This window comes from Haliotis cracherodii, unplaced genomic scaffold, assembly GCF_022045235.1.
Source record: "Haliotis cracherodii isolate W230 unplaced genomic scaffold, xgHalCrac1.p SCAF_17, whole genome shotgun sequence".
In the NCBI taxonomy this organism is placed as follows: domain Eukaryota; kingdom Metazoa; phylum Mollusca; class Gastropoda; order Lepetellida; family Haliotidae; genus Haliotis; species Haliotis cracherodii.
The window spans coordinates 5,618,074-5,639,407 of record NW_027266272.1 but is presented as its reverse complement, the minus strand read 5'-3'; the positions used below and the strand labels follow the sequence as shown (position 1 = coordinate 5,639,407).

Sequence of the window (21,334 nt, the reverse complement as noted above, 5' to 3'; positions counted from 1 at the left end):
GTGGGCATCCCTAAAGAAAACAAAGCAAGCTTTGCAAGGCTTTCGCTCTACATCGCACGTCACCATTATGACGTCATATCGCTCATTGTGACGCTAAAGATATGACGTCACAGTCGTATATAGAAAAGCGCCAAAATTTCAAGCTCTCTTTTGTCTCCAAAATGTAAATACATTCCCTTTGTTGATTTCTGTCGTGTTTTTCTGCACGAAATGTATTGTCACACATCCTTTGAATATTGTAGTAACCGCATCTGAGCATTTTGTAACCGGTAATTGTAGATATAGTTATTCAAATATGCCTACCGACAATGACTGACAATAGTACTATTCTATGAATATTAGCTTCCGCGGTGATGCGGCCGTCAAACCAGCTGTTTCAATCAGAGGGGGTTTATTGTGATTTAATAGCCTCTGATTGACCAATCAGAATCGAGAAAATTCCAAATTCATGGTAGAATGTGAATTCATGTAAATTAGGGATGATGTAAATCACAGATACAAAAGCATCAATCTAAAAGTAAACTGTTATTACTTTAAGAAATTATGCAGAAATCCATTATTAAACAAATATTCCACTCTCAATAATTTTCCTCATTATCAATCCATCAATAAGATTATTTATATAGCATGCCTGAAACTTTTGTATACCTTCACAGGGCCACGTTAGTGTGTCAGTACAGTATGGCTATACGTGGCCCTGTGTTTGAAACAGCCGCCTTCTCTCGGACATATTTCTTCCGGTTCGTTACAGTCTGACTGTTGCAAGTCTTTTCGCCTCTTGCCTTAATTGACAGGTCAAATGAACATTGTTTTAATCCCACTCTCCGTTGATTGGCTACTGACTGTGTAGGCGTGTCAAGTTATGTGCATAAATTAAACGATCACCTGATTCATGTCACGCCACTGTATGTATTCCTACACCTGGAATGTTCATCAATGCCGTCATTTTTGTCTGTTTTGATATATGCAACTGTTTTGGGTTAAACTATTGTAGATAAAACATGTTTTACGTTGTCAAATTTAATTATAAGCATTGACTGTGTATTTGTTTCGGTTCATTGAGGTATGAATCGAAAAACCGATGTGCAAACTTTTGTAAGAATCCGCTACGCGGATTCATACAGTTTGCACATCGGTTTTTCGATTCATACCTCAATGAACCGAAACAAATACACAGTCAATCCTTAACCCATTTACAGAGAGTTCTATTTCCATAATAAGCACACCATGGCTTATGCCCCTTGCAATATGACGTCACAAGCTCCTCACAGCGATAGTACGTTCCCGGAGCTCTCTATACTATCGCTGCCACCAGTCAAAACTCCCCACTGTGAATAGGTGGCCACAACCATGCTTGGAGTTGAACTCGCAACCGAATGACCGTTATGTTTACAAACAAGTGACGACTGTCGTGACGCCGAATACACTTATCGCTGCTAAATTACTTTCTTCGTTTGTCAATTTGAATTTCTGTTTCATTAAAACTATCGTGTTATTGATATAGTAAGAATGTAAGGGAGAAGTTGGTTGATTTTCCGTTAGTCTGCAATCTCGAACCAATCTGATTATCAAAACAACAAAGTGAATTCATCTGGAAAACATGGTCAGTCGTAAACCTTTTCAAATTGAAATATGATGGCATTCCCAGAGACATAAACAAAAGTATAAACGTTACTACATATGGGGTTGGAGGGCAAATTTCAAGATTCTTGAAATGGCCGCGCCCACACTGGTGGCAGCGATGTTACCGAGAGTGTAACGAAGGTGTCACGCGCTGGGAAGGAGCTTGATGACGTCATTGGTGCCAATTGATAAAGGAATGACGTCATAAGACTTTATTAGACGCGTTTCACGTGGTGTATGTAGGTGTGTGGTTCTATCTTCTCAAATGCGCAGCGTAGCTATTGTTTTGTTCGGTGCCGAGCTGTCCAAGACACAACGCTAAGCACAATTACTCTAAAATTATTTCGTTTTCCAAAATCGCGACTGAAAAGACAACAACACACTGATAACATACTGTAAGATTTGCAATTATGGTTGGAAGGGTCCGTTGTATGAATTGCGCTTATTCGTTTATTTGTGTTGCGCATATTCGCTCTTGCTGAGTTGCTGTCGTCTTCCGTTAGAGTTTAGATACCTGCTGGTTCTGAAACCACAGGACCATATGTAACTAATAATAACAATAAAAAGAAAACTCGCCAAAAAATTATAGACGAGGCCGAAGGCCGTTTTTGTTTCTATTATTAGTTACATATGGTCCTGTGCTGAAACTGATCGGAAGCGGATGGTGTACGATCCTTATATGGAAACGGGCTAAAGGGACAGCACTCTCATCAAGACACTGACTGGGATGTTTTTGTAAACAAACGCCGTAAAGTTGAAGTAACTCGATCAGGTAAGTTTGCTGTCTTAGTTTATTCTAACCACAGCAGTATTTAAGAACTTATTTTAGCAGGGGTAGTGTGATATTTGTACATAGTTTCACTTGATAATCATGAATATTCGCGATGTTGTCTCGTTCACGTGTTCACTTCCTGCATGGTTATGTCGATGCTCCTTATCAGCTGATCGTTGCAGTATGCAGCAAACTCCTGTTGATGGAGTAAGTTGTGTTACGTAATGTTTTAGTTTTACAGACATTCCCGTCTGGAATTAACACAAATCATCTCATTTCGGTAATAAACTTTATAATAACACTGGAAAACAAATTATAAATTATATAAACTCATTGAAAGTCTGTGTGTGTGTGTTTGTGTGTGTACCTAATCTTTAAATAATCATGAACAATAATTTTGATTCAGACTGTCGAAGCAAAAATCCGCAAAAATACATTGTTGCAACATGTTTATTTTTTTATATTTAGGCTTTATATATTTTTTATTTAAAAGATATCTGGTTTTGCTGGTTTGTATCTGACAAAATATCTGGCACTATCCAAAATCATCGCCCACCTACCACCCAAAATATTCAAATTTCATGTTCAATGCAATTTACACATATATACAATTTATAGCACATTGATACATGAAAAAAATCAAATTACCATTTTATATTTTGTGATAGTGAGATATAGATGACAAAAGTGTTAATGTTTCTATGCTGTATCTTTCAAATATGAAGTATCGAGCCAAGTCATGCCAGACACTGATGCCCAGAAAGTACAGGTCCCCGGTCCATCATGGTGTAAAGTCGCTGTCCAATGTACACCAGAAGCATGGCACACAGTGCTTCACTGTATGAGGTACAAAATAATATTTTGACAATGAATAATCACACAATGTAAATACTATATGCAAATAATTTCTGTATTGAACTATTTTGTGTATCTATTATATTCTCTATTGTTGACTTTTGTTGTAAAAGTGTAGTGTGGATGACAAATGAAAGTTTACTGTGAATGACATATAAAAGTTTAGATCTGATACAATTTGTACACAGTTAACTGATGATATTTGTATTCAGGCACCCAGTGACATGACTGTCACTGCTGAAAATTATTAGCACCTTCTTTTACAATTATTTAGTCAGTGTACATATTATTTTGACAAATTTATGTTAAAATTATTTTTCAGGTCCCACAATGATATGGAAGAGTATAAATGCGACAAAACCCTTTCCATAATCATATGAAATCTCTGTAAAAAACAGTTGATGGTGCGATTCTGACTATTCATGAGCACGTGTTAATGAATCACTATCAAATAGTGATAATACCAGGTGTTCGCGAAAGGTGAGAGTATCCTGCCCCACCGGTGTCACAAGAAATCCCTGGTGTTGAGATCCATTTTCATTGTGTGCAAATTGTGTTTATTTTCATTATATATAAGTTATAAGTCATAAAATATTAGAGTGTCTTGTGAGGTACAGTGCTTCAGACAACAAAAGAGCTGTACTTTTGAAATAGTCAACCAGTGCACTAACAAGGTGCCACTGAGCATTTAGCCAGTGCTTGTGATATTTTCTTCAGTCTTTTCCCCGGCCTTCGCCCTTGCCCAAAACTACCTCATCCAGCATCAGCCATCCTGTATTACAGAAACTTATCAAATGAAACAGCAAAGGCTGATTGTTGTCAGAGACCATAAAACAAGATTTCAATGAAAAAAGTTTATTTTAATGAGCATAGAGTAAAACATTACATACATCAGATGGAAATCTTTCATGAATCACGTCGACAACACAAGATGGAATAACTTTTCTCTGATTCTTCAACTATTTCTGCAAATCCTCAAAGTCAACCTCTTGTTTATGAGGTGTAGATAGATTCTGAAATGAAAAAGTGTCTTTTATTAGTCAAGCAATGCACATTACAAAAAAATATCATACCATTTACATATATATTATTGTCATTAAAACTGGAGGGATGCTTATATAAGAAGTAACTTGTATTGATGATATATGCATAATTTTTATTACATGTTTATAATTCAATAAATACCAAAACAGTTTATAATTCTATTATGTTGACATGATGTGTTTATTACTGTAGGTTTTAATACTTCTTGAAATATTGTGGGCATGTTTTAATATCACTGATGTAAGTTAATAACCTTACAAGCTACATATGCTTTCACAACTTGCTGGCAAATAAACATTTATGGTACTCAAATCTCTTATTTTACTTGTCAGATTTGTTTGTTGTGCATGATAGATCTTAAAATGCATAATAAAATAAATTGATGAAAGTAAATCATATTATATGTTTTCTAAACTTTATTTCAAGTGTTCATATAAAAAAGGGTGGTGGGATAGCCTTGTGGTGAAAGCGTTTGATAGTCACACTGAAGACCCAAGTTCGATTCCCCACATGGACTCAACATGTGAAGCCCTTTTCTGGTGTCCCCCAGTTGTGATATTTCTGGAATATTGCTAAAAGCTGGGTAAAATCCTACTCACTCACTCATATAAAAAAATGATTGCATATTTCATTTGCATTTTAGGGGGTGGTTGTTACAGATGTTTTGCTCAAAAGGTCAGGTTGGGAGGTCCAAATTTCCAAACAAAGATTTACAATTTAAAATATCTTCACTAATATTCAAGAAGTTTTTCTTATAGTTTATTAGATAATTTATATGTATTGATTGTGACAGTAAATGAGCTTTTTATACACATTTTACATATATCTGTTCCACTCAGTTAAACAACCCACTGTTTTTAATAATTACATGTAATTATATATTAGATGTTTCTTTTCTTTTTTATAGTTTCAAAACATTTTTTTTTTAAATCTGGCCCCATAATAGATGATAAATAGTTTCCCTGCAAAGTTGCAATACATTTTCTATGAATGGTTGTCAGAACAAACCAATAACCAATTGTCTATTAAATAGAATAAGATACTGTAGTCCTACTGCAGTAACTGGTTTCAAACACCTAAACAAATCAATGGAGAGATCTATCTTTTCACTTTCAAATGGGGACGGTGTGAAGTGTGAAGTACGACATCCAATTACTTATCAATAAATATGGCAGGTATTTTGAACTCGGATGGGAAAAAATCAAAGAGAATCTTTTTTTTCCCCAATACGTTTCCACTCGGCAACCGACTTTAGAAACGTACTGGGACGTACCCCATTTTCGTGTTACACTAAGCATATGGTCTCATCAGATGGGGGCCTGATGTGTAATCTTGTTGAGACAACGTTTGGCCACAGATCGTATTTGTTACTTGATATTGGCAAGTAGCATTGATCTGTAGTCTATAGGTGGTGGGAATAGTTACACCTAATACAGACAAACTCAGATTGACGACAATGCCGATACCGGCGATAGGGTTGTAACAGGGTGGGACAGGATGAATAGGCCTGCTGACGAAGCATGCGGGTCACCAGGCTTGACAAAAATCTCATAGAATATTACGTTTCCGCTTCTGAAAACATAATAATGAGCATATAGGTAATTTAGGTATACACACATCAAGTGTTATTCTTACCACGTTGTCACTGGTAGACCTAATTGTGTAGATGTCGAGTCGGGGTCGGGTGACAAATTAGGTGATGTGGGTCTTCTCTTGTTTCCACTTGATTTTCATCGTTTCCATACCGCTAAGCTTGCTCGTTTTGGTTCAAAATCGTAAGATTTTGCGATTTCTTGAAGGGTCAAGGGAACCTCTTCGGACCAGGCAAGGTATCGGATGCCATGTTGTCTCGCCATAAACTGGTAATTGATATCTTTTGCGTTGTGACAAGACAGGGGCCCAGTTAAATTGGCACCAATTACGTCATAATCTAAGGGGGATAACTCAGGCCTGTTTAGCTCGGAAAACGAAGGCCTCATAACAGCATGACATTTTCACACTTATTGTGAGCTCGCTACATTGACTGTGAAAAAAATGAGTGTATATTTTCAAACACTGATACTAACTAATTCTAAAATTCCGTTTTGTTTTAAACAAGAAAGAAAGTGATTTTTGCGTGTACACTTCCCCTTTAAGAACGAAAGAGAAGAAAAACGTATGAAATCTCAACCCTACAGATAAACCTCACTCACCGCAGTCTTATGTTAAGGTGACGTCATGTTATCAATTTGTGAAGTCCAGAACAATGGATGAAGTCATATCGTATTTTTCACAACGAAGCACCGTGACGTCATGTGGCATCAGTTGACCAATCGGCTTTGATAATAGCTAAAATTCGCTAGTGACAATATCGGAAAGTTATCACACACGATCATTGTAAGTTCTCTTGCCCAATATTCCCCAAGAACAATGCTATAGTCAATATTATAGCTAAATTGGATAGAATTATCATCAAACCGCCCGCACGTTATCAGAAATGAGCGGGCCACTGTAACTTGATAATGCCCTCATATTGCTTGACCACGGGCCATTAACAAGCCCGTTGTTAGGTGACGTCATAGAGTAGAGAAAATTACGTCACGTATTATAGTGACGTCATCTTGTTTGTTCTATGACGTTTCCATATTTGTAAAATGTGGTCAGTGACATTCGTGTTGATTGCAGAAAATGTTTCAAAACCGATGTTGTTTCTTTTTATTTGATAACAAATTCCATCCATTTTAGCTATAATAACGGTAACGCTCTTTTTCAGGGCATTATCATTTGCAGAAGCCCTCAGTCTTTTCAACTGCCCTCCTTCGTCGGGCAGTTAATAGAAAACCTCGGGCTTCTGCAAATGATAATGCCCTGAAAAATAGCGTTACCCTTATAATCATACCAAGTTATCAGGCATTATGCATATTGCACAAATACATGACATTTTTAAAGCTAACTTTGCCTTCACAGCTCGAAGGTTCTTCGGCTGTTAAATCATGGACAAGTAATCAATAAATGTTTATTATTTTCCGCAATATGTTTTTAATATGATGAGTAACAGTCGTTTTATGTCAGTGTGTTTTATCATTAAACAATGATTGTAACTGTGTTACATCGTTTCTGTTTAGATTCCGGTTCGCCCCGATTATGTTTCTAGGTTTGTCAGCACCATACCCGTGCTCGTGGGTTTAAACCGAAGTGGTAAACGTCTAAGGCCTGCATCACTTCGGGATTTCCTCCCACATTAAGCTGACACGCCGCGATATAACTGTAATACCGTTAAAAGCGGCGTTAAACCCAACTCACTCACTCACTCTGTTTAGATTCGTAGACGCTCATTGCATAGTATTTTGACAGTAATTAGTTGTCAGGAATGCAGTACTGTTCAATGTAAGCAGTTTTGCGGAAGTTACGATATTTAGATGTAAGAGTCATGTGTAAATGTCGGGAATACCGTGGACTGAATGAACTGTAATGTTCTAGTGCCGCTAGACTAGTGATGGCATTGTGTAAAAAAATCCAGAAGCTGTTTAGACTGTATGTAAGAGGACAAGAGCGGGCATCTCGTATCCCCCACACATTTCATCTCTCACACATTTCATAACATCAAGACCAGCTCTCGTGTGAAGATCAACCATCACCCTGAGGTCCCTGCCAAGGGCCATCTCAAAAGCTTGACCACCGTCACAGAGAGAGAGAAATATATTATTATCAATGACTTTTGCTATCACCACTGTGTTTTTTGTGTGTTTGAAACTTACCACTGCCATCATATTATATATTGCCATTGAATATTGTACTACCACTCTATTGTGTACTGTCATTGTAATTGCTGTGCAGTTATTTGTATTGATTTGTAAACCTAGTTAATTTTGTAATACATTTGTTGATTGTATACCACATGCTGGTTGTTTACATATTTCTTGGTTAACTTATTGTTGTCCCCTACCGGTTACTTTTTTCAAGTTAATATTTCAAATTTTAAAATCTAATAAGAATTTTTAGAATGAATGAGATCATAATTAGATTTCATATAATCATCCAAATTTTATTAAAATCATGATGTTACATAATGGACAATCCTATGCATATTTTACTGCCCTATTAGAACGGTTGTCGCCCTATATGATCAGGCACAGTGGTCTTTATACAGGAGTAGCAGGTGATGTTTCAATATTTTCACACACTGTTTCTAGTTGTATGCTTGTATGTTCACACGGTTCACGTTCAAGGACATTGACTATTTTTTTTCAACATATCCTAAATAATCCTTTCTTTGTTGTTTGTAATTTAACGCCGCACTCAGCAATATTCCAGCCATATGACGGCGGTCTGTAGATAATCGAGTCTGGACCAGACAATCCAGTGACTGACACCATGAGCATCGATCCACGCAATTGGGATACGATGACATGCATCAACCAAGTCAGCGAGCCTGACCACCCGATCCCGTTATAGTCGCCTCTTACGACAAGCATAGTTGCCTTTTACAGCAAGCATGGGTTGCTGAAGACCTATTCTACCCCGGATCTTCACGGGTGAAATATTCCTTTCAAATTTGGTAATGATAATGAGGAATGTTCGTCGGGCAGTTCATAGAAAACCTCGGGCTTCTGCAAATGATAATGCCCTAAAAAATAGCGTTACCCTTATAATCATACCAAGTTATCAGGCATTATGCATATTGCACAAATACATGACATTTTTAAAGCTAACTTTGCCTTCACAGCTCGAAGGTTCTTCGGCTGTTAAATCATGGACAAGTAATCAATAAATGTTTATTATTTTCCAGAATATGTTTTTAATATGATGAGTAACAGTCGTTTTATGTCAGTGTGTTTTATCATTAAACAATGATTGTAACTGTGTTACATCGTTTCTGTTTAGATTCCGGTTCGCCCCGATTATGTTTCTAGGTTTGTCAGCACCATACCCGTGCTCGTGGGTTTAAACCGAAGTGGTAAACGTCTAAGGCCTGCATCACTTCGGGATTTCCTCCCACATTAAGCTGACACGCCGCGATATAACTGTAATACCGTTAAAAGCGGCGTTAAACCCAACTCACTCACTCACTCACTCTGTTTAGATTCGTAGACGCTCATTGCATAGTATTTTGACAGTAATTAGTTGTCAGGAATGCAGTACTGTTCAATGTAAGCAGTTTTGCGGAAGTTACGATATTTAGATGTAAGAGTCATGTGTAAATGTCGGGAATACCGTGGACTGAATGAACTGTAATGTTCTAGTGCCGCTAGACTAGTGATGGCATTGTGTAAAAAAATCCAGAAGCTGTTTAGACTGTATGTAAGAGGACAAGAGCGGGCATCTCGTATCCCCCACACATTTCATCTCTCACACATTTCATAACATCAAGACCAGCTCTCGTGTGAAGATCAACCATCACCCTGAGGTCCCTGCCAAGGGCCATCTCAAAAGCTTGACCACCGTCACAGAGAGAGAGAAATATATTATTATCAATGACTTTTGCTATCACCACTGTGTTTTTTGTGTGTTTGAAACTTACCACTGCCATCATATTATATATTGCCATTGAATATTGTACTACCACTCTATTGTGTACTGTCATTGTAATTGCTGTGCAGTTATTTGTATTGATTTGTAAACCTAGTTAATTTTGTAATACATTTGTTGATTGTATACCACATGCTGGTTGTTTACATATTTCTTGGTTAACTTACACTACTGCCTAGAAGTTCATTCCCCTTACACGCATGGGCAACGCGTTACGCAACCAGTGTGCATCGGGTTGGTCACGCGTGTGATACCCGTGTGCAACGCGTTGCACACGGGTGTGCACCCCGTCCGCCACTCGTGTGCAACGCGTGACACACTCATTAGAGGGGGAACAAACTTTTGACCAAAGGAGGACCCGTCTTAAGCTGAACCTGGAGGTGGTAACAAGGAGAGAAAATTTTGTTATCCTGACGAAAAATGATAATACACATGTATTTGCTAATGTCTCCTTTCTTTATGTGATTTTGTGGGAATAACATGAATACTGTTGTGTTTAAATAGATCTATCTTGTTTTATACGACCATTGCTTCTAAATCCGATGGTGTTAAGAGAATACATGGTCCTGGAACACGTTATTGCAATTGAAATGCTTTTATTGTGATTTGACATTAACCGTCTGTAGTACGACTTTCAGTGATAATATGTATTAGGTTTGGCGGCGCATTGTTTTTATTGGACCCTAATTACTTTATGATGACTTGGACTCTTTACCTCAGCTCCATAGCCGTGAGGCTGGAAAAGAGCAGCATGTAATTAATGAGGGTGGGTTATATCATTGAGGATACACTTGAGGGAGAGAATACTAATTACCGTACTACAGGAAGAGACCTGTAGACGTAAGCGCGGGGTGGTGTTTTAGCTGGCCATTCGATAATGGCCGCCATGAGAAGTGAGCTTTGACTGCGTCATCTAAAATAAATAATAAGATACAGCAGTGTTATTTTTTCGGGTCTGTTGAATAAACTCCCAGCTCTGCGGTCAATGTATCTTCTACTTGATCATTGATACATCATTTTGGCATTCACAATATATAGTATTTCAACGTACTAAGGAGCACTGATCTAAAGCAATTCCGCGGGAGTAGTTGTTACCTGTGCATTACTGTATTTTCCCAGTGAGTACCCGGATGATATAGCAGAAATCTAGACTTGTTCGCGACCTGTGATGGCCATTCGTTAGCGCATTTTTATTGAAAGTAGAAGGACGTATGGTCACATTGATCAACAAAAATGAAATACAGTTTTGGAAATGTAGGTATATTTGTGGGGAGCATCGGTAATGGTGATGCAGTTTTGGTAAGTCACTTGCTTGGTAATTGTGCGATCTTTGTGTACACTATTTTGACTTGCAACACAAAGTAAATATTTCATCTGAACATTGCTTATTTTACCGTGTGTATATGTTTACATTCAAAATGTAAACAGATTTCACTAAGGAAATTTATTAAACGCCTAAATATTCAGTTTATTTTACAAATTAACTGAAAAATATGTCCATCTTTATTAATATGATAACGAATTCCAAATATTTGTTTATGTTTAATATCATCACCAAGTACAGTTCTGTATTGTTTGGCTTCTTTTCTTAGCATAATTAATATATTGTGATGTGTTTAAGCTCTTTTGATCGTCTTTATCATTTTTAGTCAGTCGGTTAAATAAATGAATGGATTATTCAGTCAATTTGTAAAATGACTGAAATATTTAGATATTTAATAAATTGCCTGAGTGAATCATATTTTACACATTGACTGTAACATATACACGCTTACAAAAGAAAATACTTGTGAAAACAACGTCTATCGCGCATCGAAAAACTTCCCAACCAAACGGAAAGGAACAAGAATGATTCTGTTCAAAGCTGCAGCGAATGAATGAAAACAAAATGCAAATATCCTTATTACAACCTACCAAAGTTATAATGTATCCGGGAATATCAACATAAAGGAACAATATCCATTGCGTCTGCAGCTGTACAAAAATACTTATTCGATGCCAAATGTCTATGTGAGATTCAAATACTTTAATAATAATTATTTGGAAACAATATTTGGAATATATATGAAATATATTAAAATATTGAAATATATCGTTTTTAAACGTTATTTAAATGTATCGAATATTATAACCCGTGGTTGTTTCTTAACTGATCACCTAGTTTGTTTCAATTGTTTCACATAGGTGCCAAGTTAGCTGAGAAAGCCCACGTGACAACTATTTTTATAATGTCCACGGTTCTTAAAAACATACATTGAGTTAGATAACAATGAACAACCAGTCAGTGTATTATCGGTTACCCTTTGAACAAAGTATGTTGTTTTTACATCTGTACTTCACGCCATGATATGAGTGTATTCCCTAGGTTTAGTAAACCTACCTTCATATGTAAACACTTACTTTTGACATATCCACTGTGCAAGATAACAGTAATTAATCAATCAACGTATTTCCTGTTGATCCTTTCATGTCTGGGAATGATCAGTTGATTTACAAAAAAAGTAAAGCAACTGACCATACATCTCTTGCTGGGCTGCCACGTGCATATCACATAACTCACATTCAACCTCACTTCAAACCTGGATTTAGATTGAATAATTACCCCAGGTACAAGAAAGACCAAATTTGAGCCTTTATAATCTGAGTGGTGCTACAACTAAGTATACATGTTATAAATTCATTAACTGAGCAGCAAGTGAATTACGACAAATACACAAGTGTAGGGTTATACCAGAAAATGTGGATGACAACAAGGGAGTAGTAATTGTATCATCCACGCAATCCGAAATCCGAAAATGCTTTCACTCAGGGATACTTTTTTATTATTAAACTGTAACCATCAGGGGTATTTCCAAATAACGACATCCGATGAGCTTTCGCCGTTATTTGTCTGTTTGTTTAGGCTGAAGAAATTAATTACCATGCTCCCTTTGTTGAAATCTTCATAGATCACGGGTAACCAATCAGTTTTAAAAAATGCTTAAGCTTATTTAGCTGTCCTTGGTAGCCCAGTCTCTTGTCACGCTCGGTTGCGTTAACGAGTAAATTGACTCACGGCAGCTAGAAAGCCCAAGCGGAAATCCAAAGGTCCTATTACCTGAAGAATCAACCTTCATTTTCGAAATATCTACTGCTCTCAAAATTAAAGTCAGAACTTTCTAACCAAGGATTACCAGTTGAAACTGGTCGATGGCTGAACATTCCCAGGGAAGACAGCCAGTGTCCACTCTGTGAATCTTTCGCTGTGGGAGATGAATTGCATTATTTATTCCAATGTGAAGCTTTTCACCAACGGCGATATGAACTCTTAATAAGCAATATCTTAAGTTTCCAAACATTTAAGAAAATTATGACCACTAACAGTGTAAGAAATCTAAAAGGCCTATCTAAATTCCTTAACAATGTGTACAATACAATTGGTAAATTGTATTAGTATCCACGTATCCTATTTTTATTATTTTTGTTAAATTGTACATAATAAAATTGTAAATAATTGTATGTCATGTTATTCTAAGAATAAATGAGTTTGAGTTTGAGTCCAACACCCGAGAAGAAGCCAGAGATTAGTGCCCCTTTTTGAATAGTTTACAATCATGTGTTTTATGGTTAGCTGTGTTGGCGTAAACGTATTTTTATTTCAAAAGAAATCTGGATCGGTAAACAAGCAAAACTTGCTTATGTAATACCTCTCCAGGTAACAACTTAACAACAGCTGGATATATATAAGAGAGTGATGAACATAAACATACAAAATGCACAAATGAAATACACGAAGCCAATACACTGAAGCAAGTGGTGTCTGTGAAATAAGGTAATGCAGTTTTCCTTTACTATATGCATAAAATTAAGCTACTCAAACCTTTTGCTTTTGACAATGATGTCGTGAACTGATTTAAGAAGAGTCATGTTTGTAGAACTGCTTAACTACTGCCACGCAATATCATTTTTAGACCATACCCATGTGTGTAGAAATACACAGTGTTTCTGATATTAACGTATTTTTTGACAGTCATAGAAAAAGTGAATTGCATCTTCAAGGTGATATCCACAAGTGCAGTCTGGTATGTCTGATACATGTCGTCTAAACTTATCAGCGTTTAAGTCACTGCAGCCGAGCCTAAGGCGACAGTGGACAATTTGGCATGATCTATGAAAATATTTCAAGTCAAAATTATTAGTAATTGCATGAGAACGATTAATTAATGATTTGATTTCTTTTAATGAGCGAGCATTAGTTACTTCATCGGATAGAGGGTTCCGCAGGTTCATAATAGCCAGAAGAAATTATTATTAAGCATAGGTCTGTGTTCTACATTTGATTGTTTGTATGTTGAATCTATTTCTAAGGTTATATGTGCTGTTATCAGAGAATTGAATATTCACTTTTCAAATATTTTGGCTAAGCAACTTGTGAGTGCTACAGGTCTATAATTTGAGCATTCATGTTCATCGCTGACACTGACACCGCATCAGCCCGGCAGTGGACTTGACACAGTTATTTGCGCTCCGATTATATAACTCCTACAGACAGGGTGGGGTGGTTGTTTAAAGCGAAACGGACGACCCCGTCTGTTATCTAATAAATGCTGTGCGGCGCCTTTGATCTTGCCTCAAAACATACACCTTATAGTAGTAAACGACGATCAGGGTGGCCTGGAAATAAACACAATTCTGTCTGCCCAGTGTATCCACAATTAACTAGAATGCTTCATATCCACAAATATATATATAGAAAATAGATATTTGCCCACAGCAAATATTCATTTGCTTAATTGCATCAGTGTGGTTTATCAGAACATATACAATGCTTTCTTACGCTTGGTGAAGCAGACTGAATTTGAACATTAGGATAACGTCAGCAGGGATAAAAGAGGTCATACCAAAGAACTTTATTTACTAGTGGAAAAGTCAGACATTCCGATCAACCACTACAAGGCCCGGCCGGATCTCAAGGTTGACCAGATCAACACCCCAAAGGAACATCTCTACGCCAAACAAGGAGTCCCTTTCGTCATGGTGCACAAGAAGGGGGGACAGGACATCGAGTACGACATCACAAACTACACAGACTTGTACCACTTCTTCCAGAGTAGTGGCGTACCGACCTCAAACCACTTCGTCGCCAATACCGCCGCCCTCCTTGCCAAGAGTCCCTACCAGAATCCCGACCCCCAGGATGAGAAGCTGACCAAGAGACTACTAGAAGGATACCGCCGCTAGACTTCTAGCCACACATGCTCGCCAGCCGACGCCGTGCCTTCCCACGCTTCCCCCCCCCCCCCCCCCCCCCCCCCCCAACCAACCCCCAGGCCCAAACTTTTCCATATTATTGAATTTTCTTTTATCACCCACTCCCACCCAGCCAAACCCCAACCCCCTAGTATAAGTGCTTCCCCGTGTGCGAGATAGGCTTAAGTCGGAAAGCGCACGTTAAATCTCCGAGGTACCTATCTACCAGAACTTTATTTGCTGTTCTGGTCACATACATAGGCTAGATTATTTACAGCTAACAGCAATATAGTGCAAATATTATGTTCAATAAAAGAAAACGTTGATAGATCTATAACACACTTTTTGTACTATTAAACAAACTGTGGACTTTTAAGACATTTTCGCTTATTGTAATAACATCTAGCTAACAAATCATGTCTATCTCTGAAATCCACAAGCATAGTTGCTGTCAAACCTAAAAAACATATTCAGGGAGGTCAGTTTTGACTTGCCAAGCACCTAAAAGTGAGTTTATTTTTAAACTGTCAAAAGCGATTGTCCCTTCAATACTAGTATATGGCTGGAAGCTGTTTCTAGTACTGTTATGAGTTATGATGTATTTTATGATATTACTTGGGAATGTTCAAATTAGTTACTGTCATTTAATCCAACGTTCTAACTGTCAACTGTCTCAACAGGACCATATGTTTGGTTAGATATCTCCTCCCTGTCCCTATGTCTTAAGTTGTTAATCGGTAACTGCGGTCCAAATGTATCAATTTATCTATTGTTGCAAAGTTGACTGATTTAAACATATCTAATTGATCATGAACTACTCAGTCAGTCAAGCACCTGTATCAGAAATGTAAAACCAGCCATGTTTCATGTAGTCCCAATATCACTGAAAAATGCCGATGAAACGTGACATATAAATTTACTCACAGACAATATATTTTTCGTGAGAGTGAAGCACAATTTTATTAAAGTTTTATTAACAATTACATAAACTATAATAATATTAATATCAAAATTCATCATCACTTGCCAAATTTATGAAAATGTCCCCATTTGGGAGATGTCACATATAAACAAGGATTCGAACTAAGTTTGATCGTCTTTGACACTGAGGTTTATCCCCACTTTGCCAGCAAACTGCAGAAGATTAACAGTGAGTGAGCATCGTTTCTATGTTTATACAAGAAAAGATGTTACGCCAAAAACGCTCACAGTAGTTAGTGAGTAAACTCACGGCCTGTCATGACCTGGTTGAGTGACTTCCTCCAATAAACGTGAAAGGATTACCCACAGAGAAAGAAAAGGATTAAAGTCACCCATAAATCTTATCCTAACGTAGTACTCCAACTTCTAAATGCCTCTCAAAGAAGGATTAAAATCCTAAAGATATCCTATCTACGTGGTATAGGTACTCACAACCTCTAATAATAAACTGTTACGTTTGGTATCCCCAGCAATACTCACTATGGTCATTGGGCAAATGTAAAAATCACAAACCCTAACGAGATTCTGTCTACATGGTCACACCCGGTGATTGTGAAGATCTCAAATTCTATCAACAGTCAAACAGCATGGCTGTTCATATTCATTTACAACATCCTCTTATAATTAGTATAAAAGTGTCCCACACAAAACCTTCTTTTATTTATTCTTTCAAAATACAAAACAGTAAGTGGGGTGTGGGGAAATGGGACATATTCCTACCTGAAATAATGAGACATTAGTAGTGGTGACGGCTATATCATAATTGTACTGTCTAAAGCATAAATTTGGCGAACGAAAAAGTTACATTTGCAATCAAATGGAATGACTCGTGTGGGCAAATGAATATGTTCGCAATCCACAAACAATCATTTTATTAATGGCGAACATTTACCAACCCGCGACAATCGTGTCAACACGGGGGTTCCCCTAGCAATAAACTCGCATCTAAATTCACTACTGTTCTACTGTCGGCTAGCCACAATGGCTAGACGGGACCCTAGTGGAATGGTTCATGCCATAAAAGTCTAACAACCGAACACTAATTAAGACGGGCCGACCTTGTATTTACGGTCTGGTGAACACAGCTCAATGGCCGCTCATTAACTCAAATTTCACATCTCACTGTTTTGTTTTATCTCACTATTCATTTGATAATTTTGTCAACTTCAACTGGAACCCGGTCCCGTGTTACACGCGTGGTACACGCGTGTGCCACGGGTTGCACACGCGATGCACACCCGTTGCACACCCGAGGCCAACGGGTGCTCACCCCGTGTGCAACCCGTTGAGCACCCGTGTCACATGCGTGTTACACGCGTTCTCAACGCGTGTTAGGGGAATGAACTTTTAGGCAGTAGTGTATTGTTGTCCCCTACCGGTTACTTTTTTCAAGTTAATATTTCAAATTTTAAAATCTAATAAGAATTTTTAGAATGAATGAGATCATAATTAGATTTCATATAATCATCCAAATTTTATTAAAATCATGATGTTACATAATGGACAATCCTATGTATATTTTACTGCCCTATTAGAACGGTTGTCGCCCTATATGATCAGGCACAGTGGTCTTTATACAGGAGTAGCAGGTGATGTTTCAATATTTTCACACACTGTTTCTAGTTGTATGCTTGTATGTTCACACGGTTCACGTTCAAGGACATTGACTATTTTTTTCAACATATCCTAAATAATCCTTTCTTTGTTGTTTGTAATTTAACGCCGCACTCAGCAATATTCCAGCCATATGACGGCGGTCTGTAGATAATCGAGTCTGGACCAGACAATCCAGTGACTGACACCATGAGCATCGATCCACGCAATTGGGATACGATGACATGCATCAACCAAGTCAGCGAGCCTGACCACCCGATCCCGTTATAGTCGCCTCTTACGACAAGCATAGTTGCCTTTTACAGCAAGCATGGGTTGCTGAAGACCTATTCTACCCCGGATCTTCACGGGTGAAATATTCCTTTCAAATTTGGTAATGATAATGAGGAATGTTCTGTCAAACCACTTTGTTGTTCAAGAATGCTACATAACCAGCTTGTTGTTCAATAATGCTACAAAACCACCTTGTTGTTAAAGAATGCTACAGAACCAGCTTGTTGTTCAAGAATGCTACAAAACCACCTTGTTCAAGAAGGTTACAGGCCGGCAAAGCCACATTTCGAAAATAGATAGCCCAAATTGATGTGGCTCTCGCGGCAATGGTTATGGTTGCGTGATTGTATAATGTGGCTCTCGCGGCTATGCTGTCAAAACATGCTTTGTGATTCTAACAGGTTACCGTATATAAGAAAACAAGTCTTGTTTTCTCATTTTTTTATTCAACAAGGATAACATATTCATCAAAACTTTACATTGATGAATATGAATAGCATATGAATATCATAATGGATTTAATGTCATTACTGCAGATGAAGGAGGTCGCCCACGTGGTCAGCATATTCCATCTCACTCAGGTGTGGGTTCAGGAGCTGGATCTTGAGGGACGCAATACGTGCAGCGATTGCCTTGTACTTTTTCTTCGTGAAGGTTCTGACCACTGGTGTGCCAGGGGATTGTTGGTACGGTGGCCTTGGTTTTCGAAATGGTTCCAAATCTCTGGCATGAAGGCCCCTCCTTGAACCCAACTGGTTGTCACGTAGTCCATGAAGGCAGTCACTTTAGGGCCAGCAGGAGAGTCAGCAATGGCATCAAGCCACACATCATCCACTTTGTCACGAGGTACTAGAAGGAGGGCAGCAGTTCTTCTCACCAGCTTCTTCACCTCCTCATCTTCCTTATAGTCCATCACCAGACCTTTTTTTCTGCACCACGCTTTGTAATTTAAATGTGGGACACTCATTTAAAGGTATCTCTAAAGAACACCACGCTTAGTAATTTAAATGTGGGACACTCATATAAAGGTATCGGTAATCGGATTAATTAATTACCTGTTAGAATAGGTGAAATGCACTCAGCTGAAAATGTGGCTCTACCGGCAACAGCCATTTCTGAAATGTGGCTCTCCCGGCTAGACACCTTCAAGAACGCTACAGAACCACCTTGTTGTTCAAGAATGCTACAGAACCACCTTGTTCAAGAACGCTACAGAACCAACTTGTTGTTCAAGAACGCTACAGAACCAACTTGTTGTTCAAGAATGCTACTGGCATTCGTCGAGGACGATAGCATATAGAAACCAGTTTCTGAAAATACACACAGTAATGCATTTTGTATATTTTACCTTAGCGGACATTTCGCCAAGAGATGAGGCGAAAATTGGGTTTAACGCCGCGTCAATATAAGTGCGATAATCTTTGGATGCGACTTTAAAACCCATTTCACTTCACCTCACTAGTCATGTGTACGTGGTACACATGTTAACCCTTTGTCTGTGTCATTCGATGCTACTCGTGTGTGATTTTCAAAAGGGGGTGGGTTGAACATCAGCAACATCGGGACCAAATCTTTGAATATATGCATGGAGAATCTGCTGTTTCATTTCCACAATATGAAATTTAAATAAACATGAAAACCATTTAAACAAATATAGACACCTACGTATCATATATAATATAAATATATTGTGAACTGGAAAGAGCGCCTCAGTTTGGAATTAAACCAAAAAAGAAAAAAACAATAACTAAAATCTAGTACTCTGAAGACAAAATACATCTTACCTAAAGCAGTGACTATCTTTGACGCGATAAAGTGGTAAAACCACAATTTCCCATGACTCAGATTGGATATAATGATATTTTACTAATATAGAGACTATCATTATTATTATTCACACCTCAAAAATACTCAATGGCCTGTTAAGCTCAAACACGACCTTAATTACAGGTAACTTCAGCATAGAAACACGGACTGTAGCCAAATACCATGGAGCGGTGAATTTAGGATATGAACGTAAGTTCTCGCGTACGCCAGGTCTGTGAAATGAATTAATAAAACAGTTAATATTCACAGCTGTCTCACTCTCTCTCAAAACAACGTTAATTATCGTGCGACTTAAAATAAAATGCATATTGTTGTTATATTCTTACGCTTACGAGGTATCGAAGTGACACGTGCACAAAATTCCCACTTCGGAGCAACACAGCAGACAAACACCATGCCACGTGACATGGAAAAAGCGGAGGTGGTCTATGTCAAAAATTGTGATCAGTGCCACAGTAAGTACAATGTCATTTCAATCATAATGTAATTATACATTCTGTGACTCCGTAATAATTAACACCGTTCACTTTATGATACGCAACAACCACAACGATAACACGTGGCCTTGTTGCCAAACAAATTCTTTTCCTTGTTATCGTCTTTTTTTGTTTCTCAAGTGACGTCATATTTATGCCGTCATATATATTACGTCATTTCAGACGTGCCTGCTTGTACAGTGGGAGCCCATTCCAGCCCTCATTCTTCCGTGGGTGGACACAAATGCACATAGGTCGTCTGCTGTGCAGTAGAGAGCACATGGTTTTCGCTGCTGCTAGGAGTTATCTCCCTTGCTCGGTCTTGCACCCACCTCCGCCTTCCACACCTGACCTTTTTATATCCAAACATTCTTTTCTGTTGTTATTCTGTTCCATAGTCCATAACAGGTCAGCCGGTAATAGTTTTATTACAGATATTGCGTGGGGTGTCATTTCAGGCAAACCGATTGTTACATATATATTGCGTGGCGTGTCAGTAGTTTAATAACATCCATTAGGGACGTTAGTCGATTATTGATTCTAATGACATGATGCGTGGTCCAGTCTCTGATTCCACTGTGTACTGATCAACTGTGATTATATTTCAGCCGGATCTGCTATACAGGATATGATGAAGAACAACAAATTCCAAGCAACTTCCCCCAGCAACTTCCGGGAGCCTCGCTTTTCCCATCGGGGCTTGCCTTCCAGTCGACTGGTTCAAGGGAGATAACTAAAGCTCAATGACCGCTTCAGTGATTGATGCACGCCATGTAGCCCATTTCCCTGTGAAATAAGAGTGAGTGAGTGAGTGAGTGAGTGAGTGAGTTGGGTTTAACGCCGCTTTTAACAGTATTCCAGTTATATCACGGCGGGTTACCTTGATGTGGGAGGAAAGTCCGAAGTGATGCAGGTCTTGGACGTTTACCACTTCGGTGAAACCAACGAGCGCGTGTATGGTGCTGGCAAACCTAGAAACATAATTGAGTCGAACCGGGATTCGAACCCACAATCATAGGTTTCTGGCGTGCCCGAGGGACGCAACTCTGCACAGCGAATCGCGGCGCCTTAGACGATTGGGCCACCCGTACGCACACACGCACACACACACACGTACACACACATTTTGATA

At 38.3% G+C, this 21,334-nt stretch overlaps 1 long non-coding RNA gene across 1 annotated transcript; it reads left to right on the top strand.

The window, feature by feature from the left end:
- Positions 1 to 2,117: 2,117 nt before the first annotated feature.
- LOC139464274 (uncharacterized) lies at positions 2,118 to 3,618 on the top strand. The gene is made up of 3 exons (XR_011653099.1): positions 2,118 to 2,395; positions 3,121 to 3,241; positions 3,573 to 3,618. It is a non-coding gene; the product is annotated as an uncharacterized lncRNA (long non-coding RNA).
- Positions 3,619 to 21,334: the final 17,716 nt, after the last annotated feature.